The sequence below is a fragment of the Balearica regulorum genome, chromosome 1 (genome assembly GCF_011004875.1).
Source record: "Balearica regulorum gibbericeps isolate bBalReg1 chromosome 1, bBalReg1.pri, whole genome shotgun sequence".
NCBI classification, from domain to species: domain Eukaryota; kingdom Metazoa; phylum Chordata; class Aves; order Gruiformes; family Gruidae; genus Balearica; species Balearica regulorum.
The window spans coordinates 137,208,580-137,225,023 of NC_046184.1; positions in this window are offsets into that span (position 1 = coordinate 137,208,580).

The following is a 16,444-nucleotide window of genomic DNA, read 5'->3' on the forward strand; positions in this document are numbered from 1 at the left end:
GAAAAAATGGAAAAGCTCAGATTTTAAAATATTACTTTAAAAACGACTGTTGCTGCCATCTTTTAAAACAAGATGTAGTTTCACTGTGGACTTGCCCATTCCAAGACCATGCTCTGCTGCTAAGGGATAAGTTGCACCTTCTCCCTCTTCCCCAGCCCCCTATCCCATCCCTTACACCAGCTCTTGGAGCAGTGGGAGGAATCCCAGGGCTACTTGTTCTGGCTGAAACATGCCATGTACAAGGAACACACAAAATTCAGGTAGCTCAGTGGCTTTCGCAAGTGGTAGGCACATGGCCAGAGATGGGGGAGAGGGACTGGCCGCCCCTTCTGGCAGCAGCCTCCAGTTAGCCCTGTTAAAGCCACTCATGCAGCTGCAGGGCTTGCTGCTTCAGTGTGTGGGCAAGAGCCTGGGCAAGCACTTGAGAGTGGCTCCGTGTTACAAACCCAGGCCAATCCAACTGCTGCCTTGGGTGCTTGAAATCTCTCAAGCGCTCTGCTGTCTACGTCGGGAGCCTGGGCTGCTGCCATGGTACAGCTTAATGACACTTGGAACGTCTCTGCTGTTGAAATGATGTGGTTCAATGGGCTGGAATTTGTGGTTGAATGGTCTGGGGGGGTTCTTCTGTTTTTGTTACTGGCTTTGTTGTTTCACAGGCATTGGTCGAGGTCAAAAACCTCAATTCCAGCCTTTCTGGAGCACCATCTTGTTCTGTGGTGCTGGTCTGGCAGGGGGTCAGGGACTTCTTTCTCCTCTGGGAAACACAATGGATGTCTGAGCCTCATCTTTCTCCCTCTCTCTCTTTCCCTTCTCTTTGTATGCATTTCCAAAAAAAAGAAAAGACTAGCTTCAGTGTGCGATGCCGTAACCTCACAGAACTGCAAAGCAGTGGAAATGGTTCTCAGTCGCATTAAAGAGTATCTTCACATCAGTAAGCCCTTTTACAACATCACTGAGAACAGCAAACTACTGCTGTGCTACAGTCGCTTTAGGGGAAGGCATCTCGGCGTCCAGACAGTGCTGCAGAGACCGCAGAGCTATTCAAGGCATGTAGACACCCAGAGTGCTGGGTCATAAAATGCACCATCTCTGAGAACAGCATTCATCTAATTTTTCTGAAGTTTAAAGCATCTCCAAAGGTGGTATCTACATCTGGAAAAGTCACTCACAAGCTCCCTTTTTATTCAGACAGGTATTTCTGTGCCACTATCCATACAGCCTCCTTGAGTCTTTCTTTGAAGCATGGTCCCCTTTGAAAGACTGGTCACTAGCTGAGCCTGTTTCCACTGCCTATATAAAGGAAGCATAAATAAGTTGCCCAAATAGAGAGCTCTCTACGGTAGCCCTCCAAGTTTGGCTGAATGAATCCCACCCTAAGAGCCTGGTAAAATAGAAGATGGATGGTGATCCCAGCAACAATGAGAAGGAGCATTTAACAACACCATTGTCTAATGCCAATAAATTATTACACCCTGGGGAAAGGAAAGCAAGATGTTCAGCACACCTTCCCAGCTCCTGGGAAAAGCAAAACTTATCCAGAGGCCTCACCAATGTTGTGCTATTCCCTGGGGTCCCGGGCGAATCTGGGGCTCGAGGGGCTGGCAGGGACACTGCAGCAGTTCCTGGGGGCCTGGGAAGGAGACAGCATGCTCAGCTCTGTTGGGTGCTGTAAGAAATGCAGACTTTATGGAAAGTGAGGAAGAGACACCACCTGGCCTGGAATTGCACCTTTTTGTTGTTGTTGTTGCCTTTTTTTTTTTTAAATAGGATTTATTTATTCACTGAGAAGTCTGTTTCCAGCTGATCTGAAAGTGTTCATGAACAGGACTAGGATTTAATTAATTTGTTCAGCCAATTAAAAAATGAATGGGATCTATGAAAGCAATATGATCTATTCAGGCATCTTAGAAATACAGGGAGGAGGGGGCTTGCGCTAGCAAGTGGAGACTGGTAGACAAAATCTTCCTTGAGAAAGCTGGGGGTTAATCGTCCTTCCTCTGCTGCTGAGTAAGCAAATGCCTTTGCCACTGGAGTTTTAGGGTCACAGAGGGAGGGAGGGAAGAGCAAAGCTGTCCTTAGCCACTTCTATCCAGAACTGTATGTGGAAGGGGGTGAAAGAGCATGTTAGAGCAGGCGAGAGCAGTATCTCCAGCTGGGTGGTTGCCGCACTCTCTCAGTGAGGACTTGAGTCCCAGACTCTGGACCCTCTTATAATGATTATTTAAACTTTTAAATAAAACAGAAAAAAAATTAACAATGCCTTTGTTAAACAAAGGAGACATAAGGGGATGCCTCAGATCACCATTTCCTTTTGCTGGGGCTCTTTTCCATTTCCCTATGTCCCCTTCCAAGCATAGCTTTAATAAAAAAAGAATTTTAAAAGGGCCTGGAAAACCAAAGCATGTGCTTCACAATCTGGGGTGGAAAAAAAAGTCAGAAAAAGATCAGAAAATATCTGGCCCCATCCTACCAAACAAGGAGCAGCCCCTTCCTCTTCCCTGTGCACGTGTGCTGGGGGGGCTGAACGCTGCTTGCCAGGAGGGAGCGAGTCCGGACGGCAGCCGGGCGTTCAGCTGTGGGGCTTCACCTCAGCACCGGGAGGAGAGGAAGGTGAGCGTGGATGTGCGCACAGCCGCGCAGGCACTGGGCAAGGTGCAGAGAGCTGCCCCAGCTCCCTCTGCCTGGCAGGTGAAGCCCCCTTGGAGTCAGGGCACAGGGACATGCCCGCTGCTCTAGCCAGCTGGGACCCTGCAAAGCTGAACCATCTCTGCCCAGAGCAGGCAGCTTACAGACACAGAAACCACAACCACCATCACCGATGGACTGCTCCCTGCCCGGGTGCTTTGCCTCCCTGGTCAGGAAGGAAGATGTCTGTCTGCATTGTATTAATAAAATTCCAAAGTTGGTCTGCTTTAAAAAAAAGGGCTACTGGAAAAAAAAAAAAAAACAACAACTTCCTTTAGAGTTTAAAAACTCTTCAATCATGGAGAGAAAAGATCACCTGAACCCTGGTTACTATTGTGAACCTCTTTACTGTTGAAAAAGGAAAGGAAAGGGGAGAGGGGAAAGGGGAGAGGGGAAAGAGAACAGGAAGGAAGGAAGGAGGAAAAGAAAGAAAGAGAAAGAGAAAGAGAGAAAGAGAGAGAAAGAGAGAAAGAAAGAGAGAAAGAAAGAAAGAGAGAAAAAGAAAAAGAAAAAAGAAAAAAAGAAAAAGACAAAAAGAAAAAGAAAGAGAAAAAGAGTTAGTTTGGACTGAAAAGCACTTTCTCATGCAGAAAATAATAAATGCACGTGCCTGCCAAGTAGGGTTACTGAAGTAAAAACACACCGTTCACTTGAGGACAAGAATCATATGATCACTTTGGGGAGACTGAGTGTTGAATATGGAAGCAACATCTGGCTTTTCTCCTAAAAAAAGGTTTAAAAGGGTGAGGTGCTGAATAAACTCTTCCTCACACCCACAGGCTATTTCTGTATCTCTCAATAGCCAGTTAAAGGTTACCAGCTATGCTTTTGCCCAGGATGTTATCAACATCGTGTAGCTGTGGCCTGATTTCTGATAGCAGGGAGAGCTGGAGCCCTGAAAGAGCTGAGAGCTGTGAGGAGGCTCTTCTGAAATCTTCCTAAAAAAACCCAAAATGGCCCCAGCCACTTTGCGGTCTGTGAAATGAGCAGTGAGGTTCAAAGAAAAGAAAAAAAAAAAAGAAAAAAACTCTGAAGTAGCAATCTTGTCCCACTGGGGCTTTCAGTGAGTGGGGCTTTCAGTGAGTGAACATTATTTTAGAAGAACCTATTGCTGCTGATTCTGTGAGCTGACAGTGGTAAATGAGCGGTAGGACCTAGGGAGATGGAAGACTCTCCTGTAAAATGAACAACCCCACTAATAAAAAAATAAAGAAAGAGGGAGAGAGAAAGTTTGCAATGGAGAATGTGTGCTGTTTTCCTATGACTGCCATTGACCAGTTTCCAAACCTTCAGGCAGGCCTTCCCATCCTTGAAGAGTCGAGATATACAGCTAGAAACATCCAGGATTGGTGTGGTGGAGCAGAAGTGGTCTGGGAGTAGGAGCACCAGAGGGAACGCAGGAGGTGTGGTGCGGCCCGGCTAGCTGGCGTGTCTTGTCCTCTGTGCTGATGCAAGTAACTTCCCTCATCCCTGGTGCTGGTGAGAAGGTGGCTATGAGAATTGCTGCAATGGCATTGCTACACAAGTGCTGGGACAGAGCCATACTGCCTTTTGTTCTGATTTTCTTCTGGCCTTATGGCTCCTGCATCCTTCCTTGTGCACTAGCCAACACTCAAGAAGTGACCTGCAATACGTGCTTCCTTCTTCATAGTATTTTGCTGTCATCTGGTGATTTGAACAATACTCCTGGGATATGCCAGGTGTATTTAAGCTCAGTGTCTATCATCTACTTCTCCCATTCCCCTGCTTAGTGAAGGTGACCAAGGGCAATGCAGCAGCTGCACATCACTCATCAATGGATCACCCGCAGCTTTTTGGTCCTGCCTTCCTCAGCCCTCCCCCATTTTCTTTTACCCATCCACCTGGGGAGGGGCTGCTCAGGCTGGATCGTGCAGCCGGAGAGGCCTGTGCTGGCAGACTGTATCTGCCCAGGGAGTTATGGAGCAGGGGGTGTCCTTGGGGCTGCAAGGCTGTGCTGCTGGTGATGGTTTTGCTCCAGCTGCAGTGCCTAGTCTAAGGTGTTGGGGTTGGTGTTTGCTTGCACATGTGTGGGACTTGGAGGTCGGAGCAGCAGAAGTCCTGTACTACGTGGAGCCTGGCTGCTGGACTGATTTCGGAGGAGAGGGGAGGTGGTGTGCACACATCTGTCCTGCAGGTCTGGACAGCTGAGGTTAGCTGAAAGGCTGATGCCTCTCCCCAAGGACAGGGATCTTCAGATGCTGCCCAGTACTCAGCATCTACGCTAAGCCTCCCTGCCCTCGGGCCCTTGGAGGGTTGCTCAGCACTGGAGATTAGGTTGCTTGAGCTGTTTTGGCTTCTGTTGCACTGAAATGCCAAAGCCCCAAGCGTCAGGGGGTGCGGGTATGGCCCATGGTGGTTTAAGGCACAGGGAGCTTGGGAAAGCTCGAGGTGCTCTGTGCCAACAACACGTTTTGTGCTGGGAGTAAATAGGAAGCCTCAGGCTCTGGACACCTTCAGACTCACCTTCAGACACCAAACAAGGGTGTCCCCTGAGAGCCGGACAAGCTGAGCCAGGAGCCTCGGGAAGGCAGCAGTGTTACCCCTGGAAAATGAGCCCTTGCTAGCTGGTAGCAGAAGTTTCTGCTTCACTCCCACTGCAGGAATAAAGGGAAAGTGTGATGAAGACAAAGGGGAGGGGCTGAAAAGAAAGGAAAGATTCCAGAAAACCACCTGTGTTTGTAAGGGAAATTCCTCACTCCTGCCGCTGCCCTCGAGGAGACATCCAATCATTGCTGCAGGTAAGCCCTAAGCGATGGCGTTACTCCTGCGTCACGCTGGGATGGGGCAGGGCTGCGTTCAGCTCCCTGACAGCCGGGCTCTGCCCAAGGTGCCTGTCCCATTTGTTGTGGGGGGCTTGGTTTTATTTAATCTTTCTCTGCTCTGCCCCTCGGTCCCACTGATCTTCATATGCACGTGGACCATTGGATCTGCCTTGCGTACAAAAGAGGGAGCAGAAGTCTGTATGCCCCTGCAAGGCGAGCTGTTCAGAAGCTTTTTGGTTTAATATTCATACTTGCCTCAGGCAATTTTCTATTCTGTGTTTCAGGGAGTAGGCAGGGAGAACATGTACTTGTCCTTTCCTTCGATAACAAGGGATTAGCGTAAGCATGGGGATAAGGAACATCGGGGATGCAGATGGCAATGGAAGAACAAAAGCAACCAGAAGAGACTGGGAAGACAGAAAGCCCCACTGTCCCTTTTCATAGAAAAGATTAAAAAAAAAATCTTCTATGACCATTCTTCCTTCACACAAGTGAGCGATACCTGCTGTCAAGTCTGATCAGTCCCCACCCAGTGGAATGGGGCAGAACTGAGTGCAGTATAAGGCAAGGAAACCAATTTGGGCACAGAAGGCAATAAAGGGATGTTATTAATTTAGCACAGCTTTGCAGTCAGAGGTTTCCTGCTGTACCAGAACTCATTTCATAATTGTAAAAGGTAGGCAACTTCTCCCTGGTTGCTGAGGTATGTCACAACATACACAGCAAACCACTGGGAACCTCTCAAAGCTAATAGCAGCTAGATAAGATGAGAGTTTTCAGGACATGATTTGTATTTACAGTTTAATAATGGGTTCCATTCCCCCCCTTCTTTCTTTCTTTCTTTCTTTCTTTCTTTCTTTCTTTCTTTCTTTCTTTCTTTCTTTCTTTCTTTCTTTCTTTCTTTCTTTCTTCTTTCTTGTTTTTTTTTTTTTAAACTACCTAGTGTTTACTATAAACTCATCAAGGGACAGCAAGGAGGACACTTCTCCACAATGCTGCATATTTGAAAAGGGTAGCAGAGTGTACTGTATGTCCAGTGTAGGGCTAGGCTTGGACCCAGTGTCCAAAGCCAAAAGCTGACTCGTGCTCACCCAGGTTTACGTTCACCTCTGAATAAATCTTAAGAGGTTTCTTTGGCGGGAGGGAGAGAGAAGAAACACTTGAATCACAATCATGATGCTTTTGCCGCTTGACAAATGTCCACTTCACATCTTTGTAGGCAGCTTGGTGATTTGCTATAGTCTCCTCAACAGCCACCGAGACAGCCCACCCTGGCACCAAGCACCTCTCAACCGTAACTGCTACCATGAGGAGCACACCTAACTTTCGCCCTGATGTCAGCTGTCCATGTCAGCCATGCGCAGCCATGCACAGCAGCAGGATCAGTGCTGAACCCCGCGGGGCCCTGGAGCTCCACGCTATCTCCACACCCTGCGTCTCCATCTCTCCACAGCACATACTTCACCACCTGCAAGTTTTGTGCAGGACAGGAGTCTGTACGAGGAGCGTCACACTTGCTGGGAGGTGGGTGGGCAGGGTACGAGCCTCAGGAGTTTCCCATCCTCAGCCCAGCTCCAGGCAGGATCTCAGGGCGGCTGTGTGCCGAGCTTTCATTGCCAACCCAGGGAATTTGCTGTGCAACCACGCCAGATCCAGTGATTGGAGAAGTCTTTGTAGACCACAGAAGAGATTATACTGTTAGGATTAGCATCGTATACCCAGAACTTCTTACACTTGTTTCCAATCACCCAGCAGGAGATGTTGTTTATTTGGCAGGCATATGCAAACACGCTAGCAGGACAACTGAAGCAGACCTTCCCACTTAGAAAGTTTCTGCTCACCGCACAACTGCGTTAATGTAAATCCATTATAATTGGATCAACAAGAGCTGTGCTGAATGCCTCGATTCTTCCACCCAGCAAATAGGCTGCTGGGCTGAGTTCCTCATGGCTGGAGCCCAAACCCTGCCAACCTTCTCCCATGTGAAATAGATGTTCAATGAGGGGGGGAGACAGGGAAAAAAAGCTTTTCTTAAATATGTCCATATGGGCCTTGCCTTTCAGCTTTTTGGTCTAGGTGCATATCTTCTTATTCAGTAAACTAAGACACAGGTCATATAGCTAGGCCAGCTGAAAACTCAAATAGCTGTTGCATGTCAGAGCTTGTGGACCTTTTCTTTAAAGTATGAGAGTTTTGGGCTATGTTCCCACAAAGGGATTAACAAGAGAAAGAGTCGTATTGCCCCAGCTCTCTCTGTGAGTCTGGGTACTAAGCTGCCTTTCATGTTTTGTGAACGTTACGCTCTTGTAGATACAGCAGGCCAGACATAAGACTAGCTTTGTTTGTGGGACCTTTTCTAAGGATGTTAAGTTCTGCTTCAGTTTTTCTGCTTCTTGTTGTCACATGTTTTACACCAGTGCCACTCCGAAGTGAACATTGAATGATTGGGCTGCCAAAGAAAGTCCATTTAAAGATTTACGTTAACAGGATGGTATTGCAAGTCAGATCAGACTCACGTAATATTGACTGTTTCATTGAACTGAGCGTAAGAGATTGTCATTTGGAGAACTGAGATTGTACCTGTTGGAAGGAAATATATAAAACAAGTGTGTGTGCCGTGAGAGAAACAGTACCAAGACCTTCGTGCTCTTCAGACAGTGTCTGAAGCACTTGATGGTTTTATAAAAAAGTACAGTGTCCCAAGAAGTGCCCTCATGGCTCACATCTAACATAAATGGTGTCCATTAGAATTACGTTATTTTAAGCATCAGTTTCTGGAGATTTTAGGGGGCACGTAAGGATGTTGCATGTATTATTACAGGGAAAAGACTTGCACAGTCCCAGGTGTGGCTGGGATGTTTTCCCCGTGCTGTGGGAGAGCGGCTGGGGACAAGCAGCACCAAAGCCCTCCTTTCACCTCTTCTCAAGCACAAGGTGGGTCCCCTCCTAATGCCTGTTCTCAGGTGCAGGGGTAATTGCAAAACATTTCTCAGTATTTGCCTTAGTATTGAATGACAGAGGCTCAAAGGAGTGAATGAGGTGGGCTCACATGAAGACCCTGTGGTGCAATGAAGTAGTTTAGAAAGGACTTCGTATACCTCGGAGTTTCAGGCACCATGAAACAAAAATTCACAAAATCCCCTTTCAGACTTACTATTAACTGACATTGCTGCACTAGTTACCCAAAATGCTTGGGGTTTACCTCATCTTTCTCAGAACACAAACCTTTTAATAAGCAAAATCCCCAGCTTCAGTAGCACCCTAGTTCTGCTGCTGTCCGTAAGGGCAGCATGATGTCTCGAGCACCACCCTGGGTAGCTCAGTCACACACTGGCAACTTGTTCTCTCATGGTCTGGGGAGGCCACCGTGTCCGGAGCACTGGGATGAGGGAAGCATCAACACAATTTCCCAGATGTCTCCTTTGGGAAGCCTTTGGCTAGAAAGGCAGACTTGGTTGCTATTCTTCATTAGCGGTTCTGAGACCTCCACTATCGTGGGAGACAAGCCCATATGGAAGTGCACGTGGTAGACCAGAAGGTTCAGCTGCAACCTTGCACAAATGATCTCATCACCTTCTGTCTTACCCAAGTAGGATCTTACCCTGTCTGTTTTTTAATGTAAAACATTAAGATGAATATTCCAAAGCAGCCCATTACTATGTCAGGAAGCTCTAGGATTTTAAAGAGGATGATGTGCTATGGCTTTCAGTCAGGCTGTAATTTCATCCAGGTTTTGTATTGGTCAGTAAAACCACATCAAAAGGAATGAAGGCTTGAAGGCGTTCAAGTGCTGTGATAGTACTGCTTAGAGAGAATCCAGCAGAACATGTGAATATTGATCACGGCTAGGTTTCAGCAGAGATAAAGGAAGGAAAAGAGATTGCCAGTAAGTGGTTCAAATAATGGCATTTTCAAGGGGAGCTCCTAAGCAATGTTAAGTCTTCTGAGTATATGGAGGGTTGAACAGATCTAAACGGTTCTTCGGTAACACCTGAGGTCTGGCTAAGCAAGGCACGGCCTCTGCTGCTTCAGCTGTGCCTTGGATGCAAGCAGTTGTGCAAGCAGGAGTTCCAGGACTTCTCCTACTTGCATGTTGTTAGATGCTGTGCACCTGTGGAAGTCTCCACCCAGAGTGGTTGTGCTCTGTCTGCACACAGCTGCTACGGGGCTGTGGTGGTTCCATGACAGATGCAGTCAGACCTTGCTGGTTTTGCTGTGATTAAAAGGAAGGGTTGAATAGGCAAGGAATACAATGTGACCTTGAGGGACTGCTGGGAAGAAATGAGGCTAGAGAGTTACCTTGAGTGCCTGGGTTTAGAAAGCATGGTGCCTGAAGCACTAGACAAAGCTTCAGGTCCCTCACTTTGTGCAGACCTGCGAGGGGATGGTGGAAACTTGGTCCTTTCCCGGATGGTGCTTGAGATTCAGCCAACTAAGCTTTGTCTCTCGTAGGCTGACTGGGAGTTAAGTGCTAAAACATTACAAGCTGTATGAGAGGCCAGTGTGTAACTGGGCAAGCAATGCACTGTCCTGTTCCACCCAGGATCAGCTGCGCTTGGTGAGGACAGAGGGGCGAGCAGAGAGCGGTCGCACAGCACGGTTCAGTGGCAAGGGACCTCCAGAGGTCATCTGGTCCAAGCCCTGCTCAAAGCAGGGCCAGCTTCACCGTTAGAGCAGCTTGCTCAGGGCTGCGTCCCATCGTTTTGGGACAGGAATTTCAAAACCTCTCTGGGCAATTTGTTCCAGTGTCTGACCACTGTCATGATGAAAAAGTTTTTTTTCCTTATATCTTGTCGGGATTTCCCTTGCTGCAGTTTGTGACCATTCTCATCCTGTTGCTGTGCATCACTGAGAAGAATCTGGTTCTGTGGGAGTATTCATACCCCTGCAGTGCCAGGGAATGTAAGGGAATCCCAGCTGAGCTGCACTGTGGTGGGGCTGGGGAAATGTAACCTACTGAAGGGGTCTTGCTACTGCATAGAAGAACCACCGAAAAACAGAGGGTAGGTGCAAGTCTCAGAAATTCTACATCACGAGCTGTCACTGCTTGTTCAGGTCTTTGTAACTGTGTGAGCAAAAATGAATGTTCTCCCTTCTACTTGTAGATGCCCAATACCAATACTCATACTGAACTGACTATATATATATTTTTTTTTCTCCAGTAGTTGCCTGTGTCTTGTGACCCTCTAGCACTCCAAGCACTGTCGGAAGTGATCACCACAAACTGTCATCATGAGATACTGGGAACACAAAAGAAACTTCCTTGGTCGGTTGTTGCTCATCTTTCTTCTGGTCTTCTTTTACCCAGACTTTTTCAGCATAGCACTCTCCCAAAGAAGCTATTTCTTTAATGGCGGATTTCTAGAGGTCGTAAAGGAGGAGATGCTCCCAGGAGACATCATTAGGGATACTTAGGGCGTATCCAGATTATGTAACGGAGAATTGGGTAAAATCACAAGCTAAATGGTTTACCTTGTAGATCTATAAGACAGAGAACAGCTCTGTGTGGAAATACCAGATCAGGTCCAGCTGGTAACAATTCTGACCTACTGTCAGGTACAATGTATGAAGCTTTGCCTTTTTAATCAGGTGATTAAAATCCACTGTGCATTGAATCCCCTTCTGTGTCATGGGCATACCTATGCTTAACCTACCTGGAAAAATTGCCATTTTATTTTCTTTTAGACTCCAACCCAGTCAAATGAATCCTTGCTTGCCCTCTTCCATCCCGTGAACTTTTTCTCTCCACAAAGTCTCTGGGACCCCCACCCAGAAACTGGGTATCAGTAGTTAACATCACATGGCAACTGAGGGCCTTCTGTATTGTGTTTTCTGGCTTCACCTGGCATGGTTAAATGATAATCCAGTCACTTCTTGCTGCCCTGACTGATGGCGGCACACGTGTCCATGACAGGGAGGCCCAACACCCCTCACTGATGTAGCCAGACATAGGAATGATATCCAAATGCTTGGCTGCTGAAGTTCAGTCCTTCCAGAAGACCACTCATTTCAGTACCTGGGCGCACGGGAAGCTGCTGGGCAAGGGGTTCAAGTCCTTTGCTCTCATCCTATTGTGCCCAGCATTGTGCACACCAAGTATGTGCATGTAACACCTCCTCCTGGGACTGGAGTGACAGTCAAGTGCCTCCCTCCCTCCAACCCCATCACACTGTACCAAGGACAGTTGCTGTGGCCTTTGTTTCCATCCATTGTTCTTCTCACAAAACCGTTTCTGAATAATTTCTTGTTTTCTCTCTTCTATATGTTCTGTATGTCTTTATTTTCCTGTTCAGCCCTGTTGTACGCTTCACGCTTTCCACGCCTCTACATTTCTCGGCCATGAACCCCCCAGAAGCTTTCACACTGCTCAGAGTGGAGTTGTCCTTTGGGGCCATCCTGTGCTCAGCAGATTGAAATAGGGATAGTGAGGTGGAGTGTAAGGGGTTTATCCGAGATAGGAGCTACAGTGCATGTACCTGTCACTGCTGTGAGGGACAGGAATGGAATATTAATGTCCTAATCACTGCTGCTCTGGGACCAGGCAGGGACTGAGAACCAATGCCAGAGAGGAGAAAGGGTGGTTTCCCCTGCATCCTTCTGTCTCTAGAACTGCTCCTCCCTGAGCCCATTTTAAGAAACCCTACACAGAGGGTCTATATTATCTTCCTTACTCTCCAAAGCCATGCACTAGATTGACTTGGCAAGATCAGTAACACTCTCAGTCCCAGGATATTAGTTGCAGGTTTATTTTCTGGAACTGTATCAAAAGTTCTTGTTAAAGATATTAACTATGAATTGTTGTTCTTTATTAGGACCAAGAAGTATTTTATTTACTAGATGGAAAACTATTCTAACTCAAGAGATAAATGCTGTTATGGAGTGCTGCTTTTGTATAGGCAAGCCTGGAGGGATGGGCTGGCAGATTCTTTTTAATCCCTTTGGAAGCGGGGCTGGGGAGAGGGATTATTTTCTTCAAGGAAAAATGCAGATTTGGCATCCAAAAGCTATTTGTCTGAACTTGCTGTGCATTCTGTTGTTTTATGCTAGATGAATAGAAGGGAGTCAAGCATCTCTGTAACTTACTCAATAGCCAGTCCAGCAGGAATGTGGAATACCCAGTTTCGAAAACTTTCTCTTCCTGAGCAGGGTGTTCAGCTCCTTCCCCCCCTCAGGTCCCCTAAGGACAGGGTATGAACTACAAGGCTAAAGGGTATTTGCAGGAAGATCTTCCTCAGGGTGACTCGATAGTGCTATGCCATCTGTTATTAACACGCAGATATTCATTGGAAAAAAGGACGCGACAGGACATGCACTGAGAGGTGAGACATGCTGGGAGTGGGAGACGCAATCCAATTAGTCCTCAAGGCAACAGCCCAGTGTTTTCCACAAAGCTCTGCAGTGTGAACAAGGGAGTGAGGGAACGGTGCCCGGCTGACCCTTATCACTTGAAGAGCAAGGCATGTAGAAGGCAGATGATTGATTAAAAATTAAGCAACCTTACAGAGAGAATGGGATTGAACCTAAATTTTCCATGCCTGGGGTAAATGTCCTCATCATTCAGCTGAAGGAGGGTGTGTGTAGGGGAGCACCAGTTCTGACTGAAATGTTTGGTTTAGGTCCTGCCAAGTGTTTGCTTGATTTGGAATGAAATGTGGGATTATTTCCAAGAAAACAAAAACAAAATTTTCAGTGATCTGCTCTTTATTTATTTAGGCCAGCTCTTGAACCGAAAATATCCATTCCAGCGCATATGATGCTGATGCTGCCTAAGAGTGAAGTGCTCGTTCAGATGCAAGATGGACAAATGCGATAGCGCAGGTCTTCAGGTTGCCCTGCCAGAGTTTCCCAAGTATCTTCAGGAGGACGGAGATGCTCTTTATACCCTGCACGAGAAATCAGTTCTTACAAATAAAGAAAAAATATCTTGTCTTTCTTTTCCTTATCTCAAATGTTTTGGACCATGCTGAAGTAGGGCTTGTTCCGATAGGCATAGTCATTCATTCCAGCAAATTTTGAATTGGTTCCTTGCTAAATAATCTGAAAGAATTCAAGAAAGCAGAAAAGCATGACCATAGGCAAAGGAAGAGCTTATATTCCTCTTGCTCGTTCTCATGGTCACTTGCTGCAGACAACAACTCAAAATATACATCATTGACTTGTATGCTTGGCTTATTGCACTCATTTTGATGTCTGAAGGTTTATACATAATATATAAGAACTCTCAGAGGACAATGAAATGTTTTGTTGCTTTGGAGTGGAAACAACCAAACTCCCTCTATGATTTTTTAAACAAGGCCACGTGAAACACTAGGCTTTTATTTGCAAAGTTGGCTGTGTACATTTGTGCTGAAAACTGAGACTTTCTTCTGGGTGTGTCTTTAACCTTTCAATTGTAGCATTAAAATCTGGCCCCCACAAGCTTCTTCCAGTATAGCAGCAGCAATTTATACTCACTGAAAACACACAAGATACTGAGTGTGTTCAGTCCTTGTAGTGAAGTTGTCTACCTTTAGGTACGGTGTGCTTTGTGAGCACTATTGTGAGTTGAGAGCACCTGCATGTATAGGGAAGTCATATTAAAATTGTTAGTGGTCCTTGAAAATAGATGCTTTTATAATGCAAGTTTAGCAGAAAAAATCTGGTCCGAGAGGGGGAAAAAACTGACATTCGCAACAGAATAGTTTCCAAGTGTGATTAATGCAATTGTGATCTGGAGTATATGTGCATGTAGGTAGGTAAAGACTGGGGTACGAGGGAGGGAATCACCAAGTGTCAGTTCTTTAACTTGAGGAGATTTTATCTTATTCTGTAGCTCTTTGAGCTGGTTTAACTATTACTGTCCTGATTTTAAAGCCCTTGGAGACGGGCATGTGTGCAGGTCTGGAAGCTCTACTAAACACCCTCTGCATCATCAAGGACAAAAAATCAGTTTAAATGCCAACCCCCAGTCCCAATCTGCACCAAACGGATGTTAAACATCTCAGAATGTATCTTTTCAGATTGGGAGTTTTGCCTCGGTAACTAGCCTGAGCATCTGCTCGTTCCTTACCTCCACGTAGTGTAGTGCAAGCACTGTTCAACCCTCTTCTCACCAGAAGAGCAAAGCTTCAAGTGTGCTTGTGTGCAACCTGTCTGCACACGTGCACACACTCTCACGCATCACAAAAAACCCTGCTGCTTTGCACTCGGAATAATCAGTTTCAGCTCTGTAGCTAACCAAAAGGAGTGGAGACTGCTACAGAGCCCATTGCCCTACCTGCCCAGGGACCTCGTGTCTGCTCAGGGCAATGGAGAATGGTATCTGTCAGCCAGAAGGTTTAATCATGCCGCTCTGAGCACCTTCCACTATGGGTTTCTGGCTTGGGAAAGCCTTTTTTGTCCTGTTTGCTTAGCTCATACTGATGGTACAGCTAGTTAGACTGAACACTCTCTGGCTTTGGCTTATGAGACACATGAGCCTTAACCAACTCATGTATGCTTTACACTACATTTCCTGTATCTTTATGATTCACTTATGCTTTCTGGTGAATAAATCAGTATAACACATAATTTATAGAATGATTTTAAAGAGATGCATAATTTTTTCTTATAACACTGTCAGAATACTGTTGCAGTCAGGATTAGGTCCTTTCTCCCACAAGGACTTAAAATCCTTCTAAAGTTCTGCGTGTTTTTTCCCCTCTTAGGTCACTAAGTATAGTCTGCAAGACTTTGCTTTACTAGAAGAGAAATACAGGAATAATCCAATTTCCCTCTCTTTAGTAATTGACTGGATTTCTAAACTTAAGTGACTGGAAATGTCCTAGCAAATGAGGATTTGTTCAGTGAAGTACGAACACACTTTGAACTTCAGGAATACATACAGCTAGAGAAGGATCTATTTATTTACCCTCATTTTCTCCTGTCATCAGGGTTTCGGCAGAATGGGCAAAATTTTGCATAAAAGGTGCTTAGCACGGTTCTCCAGAGTTAACCTCTCCGATACCCACAATAACTGTGGGTTACTACTACCTTTATGGATGTGCACAAAACATGCCTTCTCCTCTCCCCCATCCTTCTGCCTCTTGCCCCCTCTCCAGCCCAAACCCCAGAGGGTGCCTCCCTGCAGCCCCGGGCCTCTCACCGCTCTCTGTCCCAGGGCTGGCCGTCTCCTCGGGCAGAGAACCAGAGCTCCCCAGGCCTTGCTGTACCCCACAGCTGCTGGCAGCTGGTTTGCGACCCTGTGGGTCTGGCACACCGGTTGGTGAGCCTGTTGTTTAAAGGAGCTATGATGTGCAGCCCTTGCCTGAGCCTGTTAGGAGACGATGCTTTCGAAGTGCCGTCTGAAGAGGGTGCAGAGGAGGGCTGATGCCCAGCGATGATCTAGGGCAATGCAGAGCTATTCCTATCTACTGCTCAGCACTGTGGGGCTGGGACTCTGACTGCTCTTTGGTAACGCTGCCTTGCTGCCCTCTTACCTTACTCCCCATACCTGAGACTTTTCATACTCATAGTATAAGAAACATTAGGACCTGGGACACATCTTCCAGTGCATTCAAAGAAAAGATATATGGCCTGAGGTGTGCTTGACCACTGTGTAAAGCTTCCATCTCTGAGGACTGGTGCTATGGAGGGTTATAATGGTAGGAGAAGGAAACGAAAAAAAAAGAAAAAAACAAGGGCTACCAACCTGTGTGCTTCGCTGAAGTGGACGGTGTCTGCAGCAGAAGGTAAACTCTACTACGTACCTCTGGACTGATTTCATGAGGTGCTGTCTGGTTTCTTCCCTTATGCAAGATCGGATGTACGCTGGCTTTTAAATTGACAAAAATCGCATTAAGTTTGGGGTTTAAACTTAACAATAACAACAACAACAACGTGTTTTTTTGTTATGTGCAATAATAATAATGATCAGTGTAAACAAACTTGCTGAGAAAATGTGTCAGTTACACATTTTTTCCTATGGAGAAATCTTTACTCCAAGAATGAATTTTAAG